Source organism: Trachymyrmex cornetzi, unplaced genomic scaffold (genome assembly GCF_001594075.2).
Source record: "Trachymyrmex cornetzi isolate Tcor2-1 unplaced genomic scaffold, Tcor1.1 scaffold99, whole genome shotgun sequence".
Lineage (NCBI taxonomy): Eukaryota > Metazoa > Arthropoda > Insecta > Hymenoptera > Formicidae > Trachymyrmex > Trachymyrmex cornetzi.
In genome coordinates, this window is record NW_017300343.1 from 1,681,460 (window position 1) to 1,698,101 (window position 16,642).

A 16,642-nucleotide genomic window follows, 5' to 3' on the forward strand; every position below is an offset into this window, starting at 1 on the left:
TATATTAATGGTCAAAATGTTCCATTTTTCCATTGTGTTTTTTTTTTAATAAAAAAATATATTTGTTGTAAATATATTTCCTTTATATAGAATTTTTACAAATTCTTGAATCACAATTCAATCAATCATTTTCTTAAATAATCTTATAGTAAATATCAGGACAGGTAATATTTCTAAAAAATATATAGATCTCATGAAAAATTGCCTCTAATCTGTCTGAAAAAGATCATCTTCAAATTTTAAATTTCAATATTTTCCGATTGTAGGAATAACTTGCATTATGTCTAATTAGCGTTAAATTGGTTACATGAATTTTTAATGTGAAAGCAAAGCCTCGGTGATACGCCAAGCGAGGATTGCGTTGCAATGTAATTTTTCCATTTCATAAACAAAATTGCAATATGCAAGGCGTATCCCTCGGGACATTCGCATGCGCGCGGGATTAATTATCATCAAGATGCGTTAATAGTAACCAGCTTCGCCGACTCGTTCTCATACGCTCGCGAATACGTGGCTCGGCGGTATGACATTAACAAGAGTAATTCGCGCGTATCGTGCTTGTAATCCCGCATTCGTCGTTTCATTCGTAACATTTGACCTATATCCCTGTATAGATTATTAACGTTTCCAGAAAGCGCGCGAATACACGCTGCCGTACTTTCCCTTCAAATATCGTAGCATTTCCCGTCCAAGGCACAGCTCGGCATTATACGATGTACATATGCCTGCGATATTTCAGTCATTTTATCGGATTCTGCCGCTTGTCTGCGGATTCCGCAATATGCAAACACGGCGCCGTACTTCCGCCCTTACTCGATATTCGCGGCGCTGTTCAACGACGACGAAAGAAGAAAACGCGCGGGATCCGATGACGTTGATTCTATTTTAATTGGCAACTCTGTATACCAGATGCCCATTAATTAAACTGATAAATTAAAACCGCTGTGCCCGTGCCCGCGTAACTGTGGTGCGGCCGGAAATTGATTAAATTCGTGTTCCGCTCGACCTTTCGGCTGCGTGCCGACTATTCTCAATTTAACGGGGCGCCACCGAGTCACTTTATTCTTTTATACCATTTCAATACGTATGTATGTGTACGTGTTGATGCAAAAGTTTTTCCTTTCGAAGTGTCTAGAAGTCAGGTTGACGTTATTTCTTCGTTTAATTCGTGTTCTACTTATGGTACAGCCGACGAAATAAACATCATTAATTCTGCGATTGTAGTTCGTAAGGCATTGTTATTCTGAATTCATTAGAAAAATTCGAGATGCAAACAAAGCGAAATGGCGCGGCGCAGAAATACAAGTCTTGTTTATGTTTCTTACTCCTGTTGTATATATAATTCTACAGCACTTTGCACCACTTTTATGTAAATTTAAACATTCCGTCCATGCTTTTTCTTCACCCATTATTGTACGAGAATAAGTTATAAGGAAATTAAAGAAAACAACAAATTAGCCCAATATAGTCAAAAAAGATACTCTCGAGTGTTCTAAAACAACATCTTCATGTAATAATAGAATTATTCTGCTATTACATTAGTTTGCATAAAATCCTATTAAATATTAGAGAACATTTAATTATTAGAATTTTCTTGCGACTTCCACTGCAGAGAATAAGTTATAAGAAAATTAAAGAAAAAACAAAGCCCAATACAGTCAAAAAAGATACTCTCGATTGTCCTCAAATAATATCTTCATGTAATAATACAATTATTCTGCTATTCCATTAATCTGCATAAAATCCTGTTAAATATTAAAGAACATTTAATTATCAGAATTTATTTGCAACTTCCACTGCAGAGAGTCATTATTATGGACTTTTACATACGTACATAAATTATAATTCATAATTACGTTATCAGGTGTACAATTTTCGAGAAGACGTGTACGCAAAGAAAACGCGCAGTGCCATAACGTCGATTTTATAGTATGTAATTGTCAAGCCCAGCCATAAATACCGTTAATTAAACTGATAAATTAAAAGTGTCACGGTACGGGGTATACCTGAAAATTGATCGCACGCATATCCGCGCGTATGACACGTGTGACACGGATGTATATGTAGATATATGCTTGCATGCAACCGCTCTTTACTTTTCACGCGAACGTGTCGAAACGCCAGAGCCGCCGGAATTTACAAAACGCGAGTCAGCAAAAATACACCTTTGGGGATAAAAAGGTAGAGTGCACCGGAACGTCGGAGCGCTCGCTAAATAAGGGCGAGCGAAATGCGGGCTGTTTAAACTCAGGCAAGTGCAACCGGGTCGGCTTAACTTCGAAACGCAACCGCGCCTCTAATCTTACTTCGTCACGCGACCGCAGCAGTTAACTCTCTCCTTTCCGCCGAGACCGAACGGTCGGTGAACCGCATTCGGAAGAAAAGTGTGTGACGTTGCGGATCGTGGCAGGCGATACACCCCTCCCTCTTGCTACTTTTCACAAATATTTTTTGCTAAATAAGCTCGGAAATGGCGATATGTAAATTCAAATTGCACCGATATGTATCGATTAATAATAACAACGCAATTCGTGTTTTTAACCGCCAATATAAATTCACGCTTCATTGGCTAATACAATGTATATATCGACGCAATGTATCTAGAATTATAAAAGTAATATCGGGCCCGAACTAATTGCGTCACGATCGGTAAACAATTTCATTGTTAAATCCGAGTGAATCCACCGACGCGATAGAAACTGCATGAGAAAAAAAGAGAGTGAAATTATACTCTCCCCGCTCTCGTTCTCTCTGCGAATTGGGATTTTTTTCTCCGCGTATTTCGGATCCCACTGATCTCGCGGACGTCGTTTGCATTTTTAAGAATACAAATTACAAACTGCAATATCTCGGCGTATTTTAATGAAATAAGATTACCGTGAAATATACAGTGAAATATCACGCAACTGCGGGGTGAAGTAATTTTTGTATGGCGAAAAATCAACGCACTTAAAAAAATACAGGGTTTATTTATCAAAGAGAGAGAGAGAGAGAGAGAGAGAGAAAAGAAAAATTAAAAAGGAGAAAACAAAAATAATAAAGTAACTATGCCCTATATGACTTACCTAAATTCTGCAATTTTTTCCAATTTTTGTTGACTTCAGAATTGAAAGCTCATGATCGGATTCAAAACAGAATTTCTGAACGTTAAAAAAATATGACATTTTCAAATATTTACAGAAATGCAGTAAAAATTCGAAGAAAAAGTAGCCTCTAGGTCATATTAGATACATATGTACCCAAATATATGTTACCCTTTTTTTGTTAAAAAAATATTGGAAAAATGAAAAATAAAGTAATCCAATATTACTTTTATAAGTTTATTAACATATTGACATGTTTTTCGACATGTAAGAATACACAAGGAACTGTTTTCCAAACAATTGACTTATTTACTTGTTTACTTATCTACTTATTTTCACGATGTTCAGCAGATAAATTAGAATCCATTGTCTGGAGTAACAAAAGCACCAAAAAACATTACAATCGATATGTGTGCACTGTACACTCGGTATGCCTAGGTTGACTATATTCATTCTACCTTACAAAGGATTTTCTCTCTTCAGTTATAAACAAAATGTTAGTGTAAGACGGAAATATAAACTGTAACAGCGTAACGTATAAAACAATATAAACGGAGCTACAATAAAATGAACTACGAAAATTAATAACCAACTCTTGGTAGAAAGTAATTACTTATGAAATGTTATATCATGACCACGATGTTCTACATTTTGCTTTACTAACAATAACAGAAGAAATAAATTAAGCAATGAACTGAGTCAGACGAACAGCCTATACGACTTACTATAGTGTTATCTATTAAATTCACTGCATAATAAATGAGTAGGTCATATAGGATACTATGAGGCCATAGAGTTGAATTTTCTTATACTATTTTGATATTATATATCACAAGACAAGTTATCACAATGACATATTACCAACCTAAAAAAATTAGAAAAAAAATGACTCCCACGAGAAACTAATATTCGCCGCACGTCGTCGTTAAATTTCACGCGTGCATGTTATAGCTTTGCGTCATTGGTTACGTTATACACAATTGCCGCATCCCAGAGAGAGAGAGAGAGAGAGAGAGAGAGGGGGGGGGGAGGGGGGGGGACAGAATAGGAGATAGGAAGCGAGAGAGAACGAAGATGTACGAGAGAGAACATCGATCGATACGGGCGCGCTTACGTTCGCTCCATCCGAGCTTAAAGAGGAAATTTTGGAATTGCCACCACAGACAAAGTTTTGAACTTTAAAGCAAGAGATAAAGCTCTCCCTCATCCCCGTATTAGGGGAAAGATTTCATTGGGCCACTCGGGTATAACGTAGATAAAAGTTGCCGCGAATGGGAGACAAGTGTCTCGCCCTCTCTGAACCCTCTTTAATGCGTAATGAGTATTCTTTTACTCACGCGAATAACATGTAAATCTTGTAAAAGTTAACGTTCCCGCGTTACTTATCATCTCGCAAGGATATTTCAGTTTTTAAAAATTTACTATCGCTATCTTGGTACTAAAACATTGAATGTCGTTTATTTTCATTTGACGGAAAGATAAATGCTCTACAAGCTGATATGAGATTTCCTTCATTTCAATATCGAATCGTTGAATGATACTGTGATCAATTTTATTGCGAAGTATTAATACATTTTTAACCGAACGTTTTATTCAAAAAGTGCTTGTAGCAGATTTTTTTTATTTCACTACGAAAATAAAAAATTTTATCTATAAATAAAAATTCAGAAGGAAATGAACGACAATAAAAAGTCGTAGACAAATAAAATTACAAATTCTAAAATGAAAAGTTTACCAATTTTAACCTGTTAACTTCGCACGATGATTTAAATTATGTCTAAACACGAATGAACTCGTCTATCAAGAACATTTAAACAACATAAGCTGATGCATCTTCGTTTAATAATATCTCAATATACTTGTTAAAACATCAAATTTTATAATTTAGCAATAAAATGCGCATTCTTTTTGTTTCATTATTGCGATTCAGATATATTCTAATTATTCTACTGCTTTCGTATAATTAATAAACACAAATTTAATAATGTACGTAATTCAACAATTGAAGGAAACTTTCGCGAATTAAATATAAGATACTTTAAAAATAAGTTATACTACGATTTTTCCTTATTTTTACGAGAAAATATAATTGCGACAAATATGCATTGTATATCGCGAGAAAGAAATATTTGTTTTCTTCATAGCATTTCTCTGACTGGAAAGTCAATGGAATTAAAACAAGTAGTTTTCAAGTTCAGTTGAGTCATCGGTTCAATCCTTCAGTATCATAGTTATTGTAGTGATAATTGTTGTACTAGTCAGGATGATCATTTTCTCTTCTCTCAACGAATCGCAATTAAGCTGTAACAAAGTTTCTTGATTATCAACGTAATCCTTCATTGAGAGACATGCGCATGAGACTTTTGTATCATTAATGTTCAGATTATACGTAATGTTGTGTAATTTTCAAACTTATGTATACGGCAAATATGTAGTATTGTATTGTATTTTATTTTATTTTATAGTTTTGTTGTAGCATTAACTCTCCAACACCACTCCGAAATTTTCGATTATAGTTTACACTCTGAACTGTTGAGGAAAACAGCATATATTTTTGATGGTTCCGAACTGCAAAATCTGAAAAAAATTCTTGTAAAGCCTTTAACAATAAGTTTTAATTATAATAAAAACTGAACTGTATTTTATTTATTTTTTACACATTGAAATCTGAATAAGAATTTTGAAAAAACGTGATATCGACTGTACTTTAAAAGGTACAAAGTGGTGCTGAAGGGTTAATAGTTTTGCTACATAAACATTAATTTAAAACTAAAATTTTTAAAACTTGTGTTATATATTACAAAAGAATATATGAGATTTATCTTAAAACAGTTGTATATACATTAATTTCTGCATATTTCCTGTTGTAGCTATTTCAAAATAATGTTTAATGAAATGAAAAATATGTAACTAGGAAAGAGAATGTTAATCACTGTGTATATGTAAAAATTTTTGAACTTATATAATCTTTTCATTCTAAACAGAAAGTCGAAAAATTAAAAACTATAATTACAAGTTTGCAAACAACATACCGTGCACTTTTTCTGAAATAATTTTATCTAGGATTACAAACACCTCTTTAATTTTCATCTGGATGTTAAAATTCTTTTTTAGAAAAAATATTTTAAGAAATTGCTATTAATTCGACAATTTTCTGAAATATAGTGCAGAATGCACAAAACAAGACACAAAATATTTTTCAATCGTGTAGTTTCTTTAAAATCATAACAAAGTAACTTTTACCATATTTTAATTTAATTTTTTAAACTTGCATTTTATTTAATGTAATTTTATTAAATGATTTCAGCTATATAAAATGATTTACGTAGTATATATAATTAAGTTTTTACGCAATTAATTAAATGTACAGATTTCCTTAATACAGTATCAAATATGGTATGAGTCGATATTTTAAATATGCATTAACATTTAATATTTTTTTAATGGATTAGTTTTTACTTTTTTATAAATTTGCGCTTAGTTTGTACTTTTATATAATATTTATATTCTGTAATATAAAATTTAAGAAATTGTCAAAATTATTTTGTTATTTTTTAGTATAGATATATTTAAAAATATTTACTTAAAAGTAACACATAATATATAGTGAACACATTATATGTATCATAGTACAATATCATGATATTATTGAGTGTGAAATAATATTTTGCTACCTATATTTTATGTCGACTCGAAATTATTCGAGTCACTTGGGCACGATCAATAAGAGCATGTCGTACTTCCGTTTCTCGTAAATGGAAAACCGTTAGAGCATATACGCGGTATATGTAACGCGTAAACGATAATCGAACCATTCTCACGATTACTTTTCGATAAAGGAACTGAAGGAACAATACCTTCTCGAATACAGCAGAAGCATAATGAAGATACCAGTTTATCTTATTTTCGCCCACCGCCACGCTATGTTTTTAAAATCGTGCGAAAGCCGCTTACAGATAAGCACCTACACGATACTTCCATTTGCCGATTGGACAAAAATCAATATGCCCGCCATAAGCCAATAGGTAGAATTTTTTAATCGTCTCGAGTGCCAGATACTGTAGTGATGCAAGCCGATTGCATCGATTCGTAGCGATTCATGGCGCATTATGTTCTGTCGACGTTCATACAAATGGAGAGAGAGAGAGAGAGAGAGAGAGAGAGAGAGAGAGATGTTTACACTTACTTAACTGTATTAAAACTAAATCACAAAAATGAGAGAGAAATCACAAGTATACATAAATCCTTCCCAAAAAGTATTGACAATTACGAGATTGATGTAAAACAATAACGGATTAAGAGCGAAGCTTCGATTAAGCCCGAATATTAAGTATTATAAACTTTCTCGATATATGGATTATTATTTCACTAAAAAAAACATTTATGGAGCATTTTAACAATACATTCGTAGAATAGTAGAAAAATATAATAGAACAAAAGTTTTAATTACATATATGTAATTAAAAACAAGAAACAAAACACTCGTATATAGTCAAACAATAAAAAAAAAGAAAAGGTCTATAAACGAACAAATAGATGTATATTTAATAATAACTTTTAATATTAGAACATAAAGAGATAGGATTATTCTTTATGATGGCTATAAAGTAAGCCGAAACGTCCCAATCTCTTCACGTTGTAATATTAAAAGTATTATTATTAAATATACATCTTATTTGCTCGTGTAGGCCTTTTCTTATCTTTTTATATATGATAAAATTTTATAGGTGACTATCTCTGGTTATAATCAGCACGAGACAAATGTTTCCGACAAAAATGAAACTATAAATAATTGGTGATGACAATACGACGTCGTCGTCACCTTATAGATAACGAATCCGAAAGGCGAGAGAAGTAAATTCAGAAAGACGAATACAGGCATGAATCTTGCGGTAATGAAGCACGGCTTGATTAAACCGCGACTTGATAGCACGCCGTACAAAATTATGATAGAGCCAATTAAACTTTCGGCAAAATTCTCATTAGCAGCCGTGCGGAAGCCAGAAGCAGCTGAAATCATTGCATTTCGCGGAAACCCGTCGTCGCCGGTTTTCTCGTTAAAAATATCGATCCTTCCACGGCCTAGTTTCTGCCGAAGAAGTATCGTCTACGAAACGAATTTCTTTCCCGCTGAGCTATAAAACGGTAATAAAAATCACGCGAAGCTATCGAAGTCTTCGTGTGGTGACGTTTCATAGATTCGCGTGTTCGATACGGCGCGCGGAAGGCCGATACATACATAAAAGTAGGCGTTCAAGAGAAATGCTTAAATAAAGCGCTCACTTACAATAACGACGAAAGATGGAAATATATGATGATATAGCAATGTATGCAATTACCAAATAACATGACAGCTACAATACATAGTACTTTGATAGCACCAATGTTTTATACTGGATGCAAACGATAATCTCTCGTAAAATTCCTATAGTATATTCTATCTTATATAAGACAGGAAATAATCAAGTAAATTTTTAGTGTCATATTTTATTACTGAGATATTCTATAACTCGGATAGAATTTGGAGATTACATGAAAATGGATTGTGTATTATTGTTGTATACAATATTATATTATTACAATATTATATTATTGTTGTATATATTTTCATTCAGACTTGAATATATTAGAGGAAACTGTAATAATTGTGGACTCTCATTTTCTTTTTTGTCTAATTTTTTATTTTTTAATTATATTCAAATCAATGATGTTGCAAACGTTAATTTATTAATCTAAGTTTAATATAAAGTGCGCTTAAAATGATTAAAACAGTTCATAAAATAAGAAAAATTGTTTAAATAAAAAAAGACATTATGATGTAACCGAATGTGATGATATACAGTTGTACCTCTTCCCTCCCCCTATATTTTACATACTTTGGTTTTATCAGATCTATTTGGACTTCCTATGAAGTCTAAATAGCTTAAATTTATAGGAAATTTTATACTTAATGTTATCAGATTGAAATATATCAGATTCAAAAGTTTCTTTTCGTGAATATATTCTCCTATAGTAATACTTTTCCGTTGATCCTGTCCTCGTAAATGTTTATCATCTCTTCCTCACTTCGCAGATACCTTTAGGGATCTTCTAAAATTTAAATGATAACCAGAAATTTTTACGAAAAACAATGCTATGCAATTAATGCAATATGCGAGGCTTATATTATTCACTTGTTACGAACTAATATAAAATTAACAAAATTTACATTTAATTATGTCTCAATGAAAATATAGTTATTCAAGCTTATTTAACTTATCAAAATAGAAGAACAAGGCTTTAAGAATTAATTTGGAATATAAACTTGTAACTTACGAAATCACATTAATTTGACATAAAAAAATCATACGAAAAAAATGTAATATGTCTCGCAATAGATAAATATCAGTTGTTAGTGAAAAGGTCGCGTTAGTCGTGACAGCAATTGTTTCACAACTTCGATATTTATCTAAAAACAAAACCTTTTAGAAGAAATGGTGTTAGTTATAACAGAATTTTAAGTAGAGTTGACCCTATTACCTTTTTCGCTATTATATCACGAATGTTTAAGGGTAACAGATATTCAAGAGAAAAGAGTTGATAATTCTGTCTCGCGCGAAACTGACGCGTAATGTACGCTGCTAAAAGATGGGATGAGATAACAAGGAAATTTCTTTGTTAATGCGAAAAAGTGGTCCAAAGGACTAGTGTTCTTTAAAATTAACGATCCATCCTTTCGACACAAAGACTTATGTCGTTAGTTGCATGCGTGGTCTTTCATCACAAGCTATTAGGATTGTAAACGGTGGAGAACAGCCGTTTGCGGCAATCGTAATGTGTATACGATACCGTGCTATTGTATGTGTAATAATTGAGAGAACATGTGAAAGGGCGGTAAAACCAGGCATTAATTTTCACAGTTTCTAGTGGAAACACTTCAAAAGCCCAAGGAAAAAGAGAGGGTCTATCCTCGTCTTTTACACCCGCTCTAGCTAGTTCGTAATTATAATTCCCCAACCGTAAACATCATGTACATGCGTCCGCGTATAGTCGCAATTTACAGCGTTAATTTACATGCACACCTTGGACAAATTCAGCAGCAAAGCCGAACGCGTACATAAAGCAGACTGTAATTTAAAAGTTACATTCGTAAAATTTACGCTTAGTATATGAAGTATTTCAGAATTTATTATAAATAAAGCTCCATTATAATTGTTACTAATAATTTCGCCGTGATGTAATGATTGTGATTTGTATTTTTGCAGCGTTACATTTGAAATGGCAGCATATTTTTTCCAACATGGATTAATATCATCAAGATATATCATTAGCTTAATCACAATTTTTTTTCTTTATTTCCATAATAATTGTATGCAATCGATGAGACTGTCAACCAAATTGGTATTTTTCTTCATAACTGAACACACTTGACGCACAATTTGTCGAAGGACATAACTCTTTTCTGCTTGCATAGTAACTGTAAACTTTTAACAGATTATATTGAATGATAAAAGTATCGATTTCCTGTACCGCGTGCAACAATTATGCAAAATTATTATTGTAGTCAGTAACTTGAAAACATCACTTAACGAATTTTCCTTAAAATTCCTTTGGCACAACCACCACAGCAAGACGCGGAAGTAAGTTTCAAATTCAATTTTACGTTGCGTCAGTACTTTTAACGAGGAGGTAAAACGTTTTGTGCAATAAGCGCCCTTGTCGTCTCTCCAAGAGGATCAACGTCGGCCCTCTGTAATCTTGACGTGTAATTCTTCAGCAGCAGTAAATTATGATTATATTTAATCATCTCAGATATAATATAACCATGAAATTTAATCACATCAACAAAATATTCAGCCTCGAAAATATTTTTCGCGCGATTTTTACATAAAGCCTTTTGCACATTTTCTACTGAAATTTAATAAAATAAAAATTTTTCTAAAAATTTGAAATAGCAATCAAAAATATTTTCTGTACAATATTTTTACCGATGATTTCGTATAGAAGTCTTTTATGAAGCTGGAAATATTTTCGACTACCAATATCCGTCATGACGAGTGTTATATACAGTGAGTTAAAATATCACGCAAGAGCCTTATCCTTCCAACATCCGCTCTTTATAAACAGAGACATACGTGAACGGACGTGTCAGTTTTTTAGAGGCTGATCCATCTAGGAGTATTAGCCTTAAATCTCGAGATAATACTTGAACTTTCAGCTGAGTCACCCTGGGTAAAAGAAAACCTCTGATATAAGCTCTTTGTCGGACATATAAGCTTCGCTCTGGATACGACGGATGACCGAACACACATAGACAGATATATTCTTTTTTTCTTAATAATTCCACGTAGACACATCAGGAAGTTTTGCAAGAAAAAAGACCAATCCTATCTAATTTCAAAGAATGCTGTTGTTTTTCTGCTGTGAGATGGAAATAAAAGAATTATAGAAGAATTATAAACATCCAAAAAGTATTTTTGGCACCACGATTAAAATGATTATTAAATAATATAATTCAGACGAATTAAAAAATATATACATATTATCTAGAAAAATATAGAATACACTATATATTAGAAAAGAAACAAATTAGTATAAAAACAATAGATGTATTTTAAGCAACATTCCTTTTTATAATTATTCTAATAAATATAATTTAGAACGCCTGAATTATACATAATGAAATTTTAAGCAATCGAAAACATTACTAATTACAAAGTAATAAATAATATAATTAATAATAAGTAATAAGCCATTAATAATGGCGCTATGCTTTCCTTGATTTTCCGATAGTGACTTCAATTAAATTCTGATACTCATATTTATTATTCATGCTTATGTATATAGACATTTGAGAATAAATAATTAAATTTTTTTCTTATACTTATCTATCATTTATGAATTTTTACGTATAAATAACTATTTTATTTATAAAAGTATTTTATATAAGTGATCTCTTATAACACCTTACTAAAGACGTTTTAACGACACGATGCATGGTCTCGGTAAGTTTACGTCAAGCGGCATCTAACGTGCCTTGTAATTCGTCAGCGTTTTGCCATTAATTTGCTAACCAAGTTACACGCCCCAATAAGCGCACCGCCAAATTTCTACCGCGCGATTACGTGCTCCATTAATAAACCTCACGTTAATTAACTACATACTTAATTAATTAATCTCGAGGCCCGTTTGACGTCGATAACATGCACGACTAACACTTAGGAAACTTGCCAGCCTCCGTTTTGATGCGACGTCTAGTCAGCTGACGTTTACATGACCGCTGCTCCTTTTTAACATAAGTCAAATTAAAACAGTGCGTGATGAGAGAGACTTCGAAAATTATATCGACGCTTATTTTGTCCCGTTGCGTTTTCGACTAGAAATCTTTAACAGCATCCATATAGAAATTTCTCAAAATTTCTAAATCTATGGCAGCATATATATAGATTATGATCAAAATACTTAATTTGATCCAAATATAATATATATTATCAATGTATGGAAGTTAATATTTATCTAAAAATATGGGATGTTTTAACACACACACACAATTAAACGAAAAGGATCATATTCAGTCAAAATGAGTCGTAGTGCCTAATAATATTTTTATGTAAATTTTACAGTTCCCAGTTCAAACAAACTACGCGTCGATTACTTATTGATTTTAAACTTAAGCTGGAGCATGTAATATCACAAATTAAATTAACAAGCAATTTAATCATACTGATGTTAATGAGCATCTTTAAAACACTAAAGAATTTATTGCTAAAAGTATGGATTTTACAATTAAAACAAAAAATAATACGAATATTCTCTCATATATCGGATATTTCACATTTCATCACTTTTTTTATAAATTTTTTTATAAATAGAATGGAATGAAGACTAAAATAAAATGAAGAAATCTGTTTTTTATACACATTATTTATTCGGAGGAAGGAACTTTAATTAATGAGACAATTTCTCATACTGTTTTAGAAGCAAAATTCGCAAATTTTAGAAATTACAAAGATCATCGATATCTTATTAACATCATAGTATGTAATGTCAAAATCTAAATTAAAATGACAATTTTCGTCGCATGTTGGTTTCAGAGCAATACGAATTATTAAGTCAAGTGACATTGTTTGACATCAAAACTAATAATATTTTCCAGATACAGTCTGAAATAATATGCTATGCCAAAAAATAATCTCTTATTTTATAGAATTACAATTTCGTGCAGCACGACAGTTTCGCTAAATCTGACAGGATCGATTCGACTAGAGAATGCTATTTAGCAAGCGTCACTGGGGGATTTCTAGTTCAACGGCATCTTATCCTGTCTTGAGAATGACTTCTTGACGATAATAGAGCATGCAGAAGCGTCGCGCGATTTCCGGAGCTGCTTGCGACATACATTTCTGCACGTCGCGCGACGCCAGGCGCGCCGGTTGCGTCTGACGTTCATCGTACGACACCGGGACTAATTACGGTGCCTCTCCTATTTAACGGTAAACAGGACGCTGCATAGCGTCTTCGTTCGTATCTTCCCGCTCCGTCTCCTTCATGGGCTCCCTCGAGACGACCCACTCTCAGAATTCTTCGACCCACAATCAAAAGTGGGTCGATGGTAAACGGCAATTATCGCTTCAATGCTTGATCCGAAGCATAAACGATGGAAGGAGTAATACGACGATGCTGCGAACCTGACTTGGTATACTGTTAAATTTAATATACTAAAACGATAGTTAAATTTTACGCTATATAGTTCTAAATTTAACCATTGTTTTAGTATAAAATAACAATTGAGTAAGACAGTGGCGACTTAAATTAGATTAAATTTGATTGATTTAACAGTGATAATGTAGAATTGTTTGGACTAAATTTTCGACAAGCGATCTTCCTTTATTTAGCACATTCTTACTAACGTCAGATATATATTATTAGCGCGAGACACTGCTGTATTTCTTAAATCTTCAATCTTTATTTATTTTCTTTAAGAGACAATACAGAAATATAAAAATAAAAATAAAACTTTTATCTCCAAATATATTGTAAATGAATTTTTATTTATTCTCTAGATTGTCTGTATAATTTTTTTCGAAAAAATGATCTTTTAATTTGAATTTAAAAATAGCATCTTTAATACAAATAATTATAAAACTAGAGAATAATATAAAAACACGTTACAACTTTTATTCAGCTAAAAAATAATTAGATAATGGCACATTGTATGCATTATATAAAATTTGTTACGCATGAATGCTTGTATTTGCATACGCGTATAATTTTGTACATTTGCACGTACGCGCATTGTCGAAACTATTCACATTTCGGGAAGCATTCCGAGCATTTCGTTTTTATGGAACGATCCTTAAACTCGTGTCATACTACGTGTTACGCAAATTGGATTTGGATTGCGAATTTTTGCAGAACGATCCTTAAGCTCGCGTCATACTATATATTACGCGAATTGGATTTGGATTACGAATTACGAATCGTTGATCAATTAATCTGATTCGCTAGTCAATAATTCACAGTTCCCAATCTGAATTAAATTCGCGTTCGCAAAGCGTAATGTAATACAGGCTTTGAGTTCAGCTTGCCGCATCGAACGGTATCTACAAAAGCAAACTGGCTTACTTCAGCTGTTGTTCGACTTTAAAGCCATCGTAAAAAAAGTATCTGAAGTTCCAATCAAATTCCAAAAATATGTGTGCGATATCGTCATTCGCGCAATACTTCATGAAGGATGAGCTCAGTGAGAAGTGCGCGCTCAATAAAAGTGCCTTCATAGTATATAAAATCTATAATAAATGGGATTTTTTTTATTTGAAAAATCTTTATTTCACACTCCGTTTGACCCGACATATTTAAACTTGATATGTAAATACGCGTAAAATAAATAAAATATGTCAATAAAGGCGCGTGCTCTGTAATGTTCTACAAATTTATTACCCTACAAATGGCACTAAATTGTTCTTTTCTTGCTTCGTAATTATTATTCGTAAATCCGCGCTTATTTAAAAATAATGTATTATTCTTTATTTGCTATAAAAAAATTTATCTGTATTATTGCTAACAATTTTTTACATTAAAATAATAAAAAGATGCTGGAGTTGTTATTAACATTTCATTAGTTGATTAATATCGGTACAAGGACGAGTGACTTTCTCGCGCGATTATTATATAAAATTGATTAGACTATCATTCGTGCGATAATACACAAATAGTATGTGGATTACGTACGAGAAACCTATTATTACCGTCGACATTTTATTTACATTCCGATTACAAAATTCTGCGAGAATAGCATATTTGCGAGATGAATCGAAAGCAATGAAAAATACATAGCCCCGAGCAAATCCGTCTTAACTCGTGTAACTACAATGTTTATATTTGTATCACACTAATGGAAATCACGTATCATAGAACGAGTATTTCAGTATTTTTCTCTCTAAAATATAATTTACGAGATTAAGTGCATATAAACGGTTTAATGCAGTGATATGAAAAAGTACACAGATTTAATAAACTGGAAGGGCGTGTGAATTATAATTATGCAACGTGTTGTAACACGACAATGACACGCATACAGCAATTTATTATTTTATAAAAATAAATAAAGAACAACAATGAGTTTATAAGTCTGAGATTTAGTTACAGATCAGTTTGTAGAAAGAGTTTCACAAATCACATTTCTTATATAAGAGGATAACGCAGCGTAAAATATTGTATAAATTTAATAATGTTTATGAAAGCGATTCTCGCTTGTCTTTTGAATTACTGGCTGCGACATTTTACATGCTATCAACGTCCAAATATGCGAAACGCGCGTGCTAAGAATCGATTAGAAATTATCGTGCGTGGTTTTTAAATGGCCAGAATACCGATTAATCGAATTTCGTTGCGCTGAGTCCGTTTTTTGAACGTGTCTCTTTGATATTATGATCGGTATCGGGAAAACTCGATGTGAAAATTCAATTCTACCGTAACTCGATTTATCAGCGCGCTTCCTCGAATGTACGTAGCCGCAACGTCGAAAAAGAAAAGTCGACGACGACATGTGATTAAGGGATCGAAGGAGACTTCTGCCACCGATCGATATGATACGCTCGATCACATGGACGATCGAGGAATTTTATATTTTTTGTGATACTTTCTCAGAGATATTCCACCGCGTAGAGAACGCCTTTAAATCTCCATTTGCTTCATTGATTCCGAATGCGCAGATTACCAGGATTGCCACTAGCAGCAGAGCCACTCTGCTTTCTTACGTGACGATAATATCGGATGACTCTATGAAATTGCAATTCAAGGATCATGTTAAGTTCCGTGTGCGTCAGCGAAGTGATAAAGTCGCGAATACAGTCACCATCAAATCTTAATGTTCGTGTTAAAAATACATGTAATAACAAGATAAGAAAACTTACACGTACTGGAAAGAACGATTTTCCTAAAATATCTTAAAATTTAGCCAAGATTAGGTGACAGTCAATTTTAATCTCTTTAGATCGACACGTTTTTAGAAAATATCTTTACAAATATAATATTTCATATAGATGTTTTATTTATTTTTTATATAAAAATTATATTAT

The 16,642-nt window shown here is 32.6% G+C and overlaps 1 protein-coding gene across 5 annotated transcripts in view; it reads left to right on the forward strand.

Annotated features, from left to right (window-relative positions):
• Positions 1-16,642, forward strand: part of dpr12 (defective proboscis extension response 12) — a 225,864-nt gene that overhangs the window by 178,021 nt on the left and 31,201 nt on the right. The gene's annotated exons all lie outside the window — the stretch shown is intronic.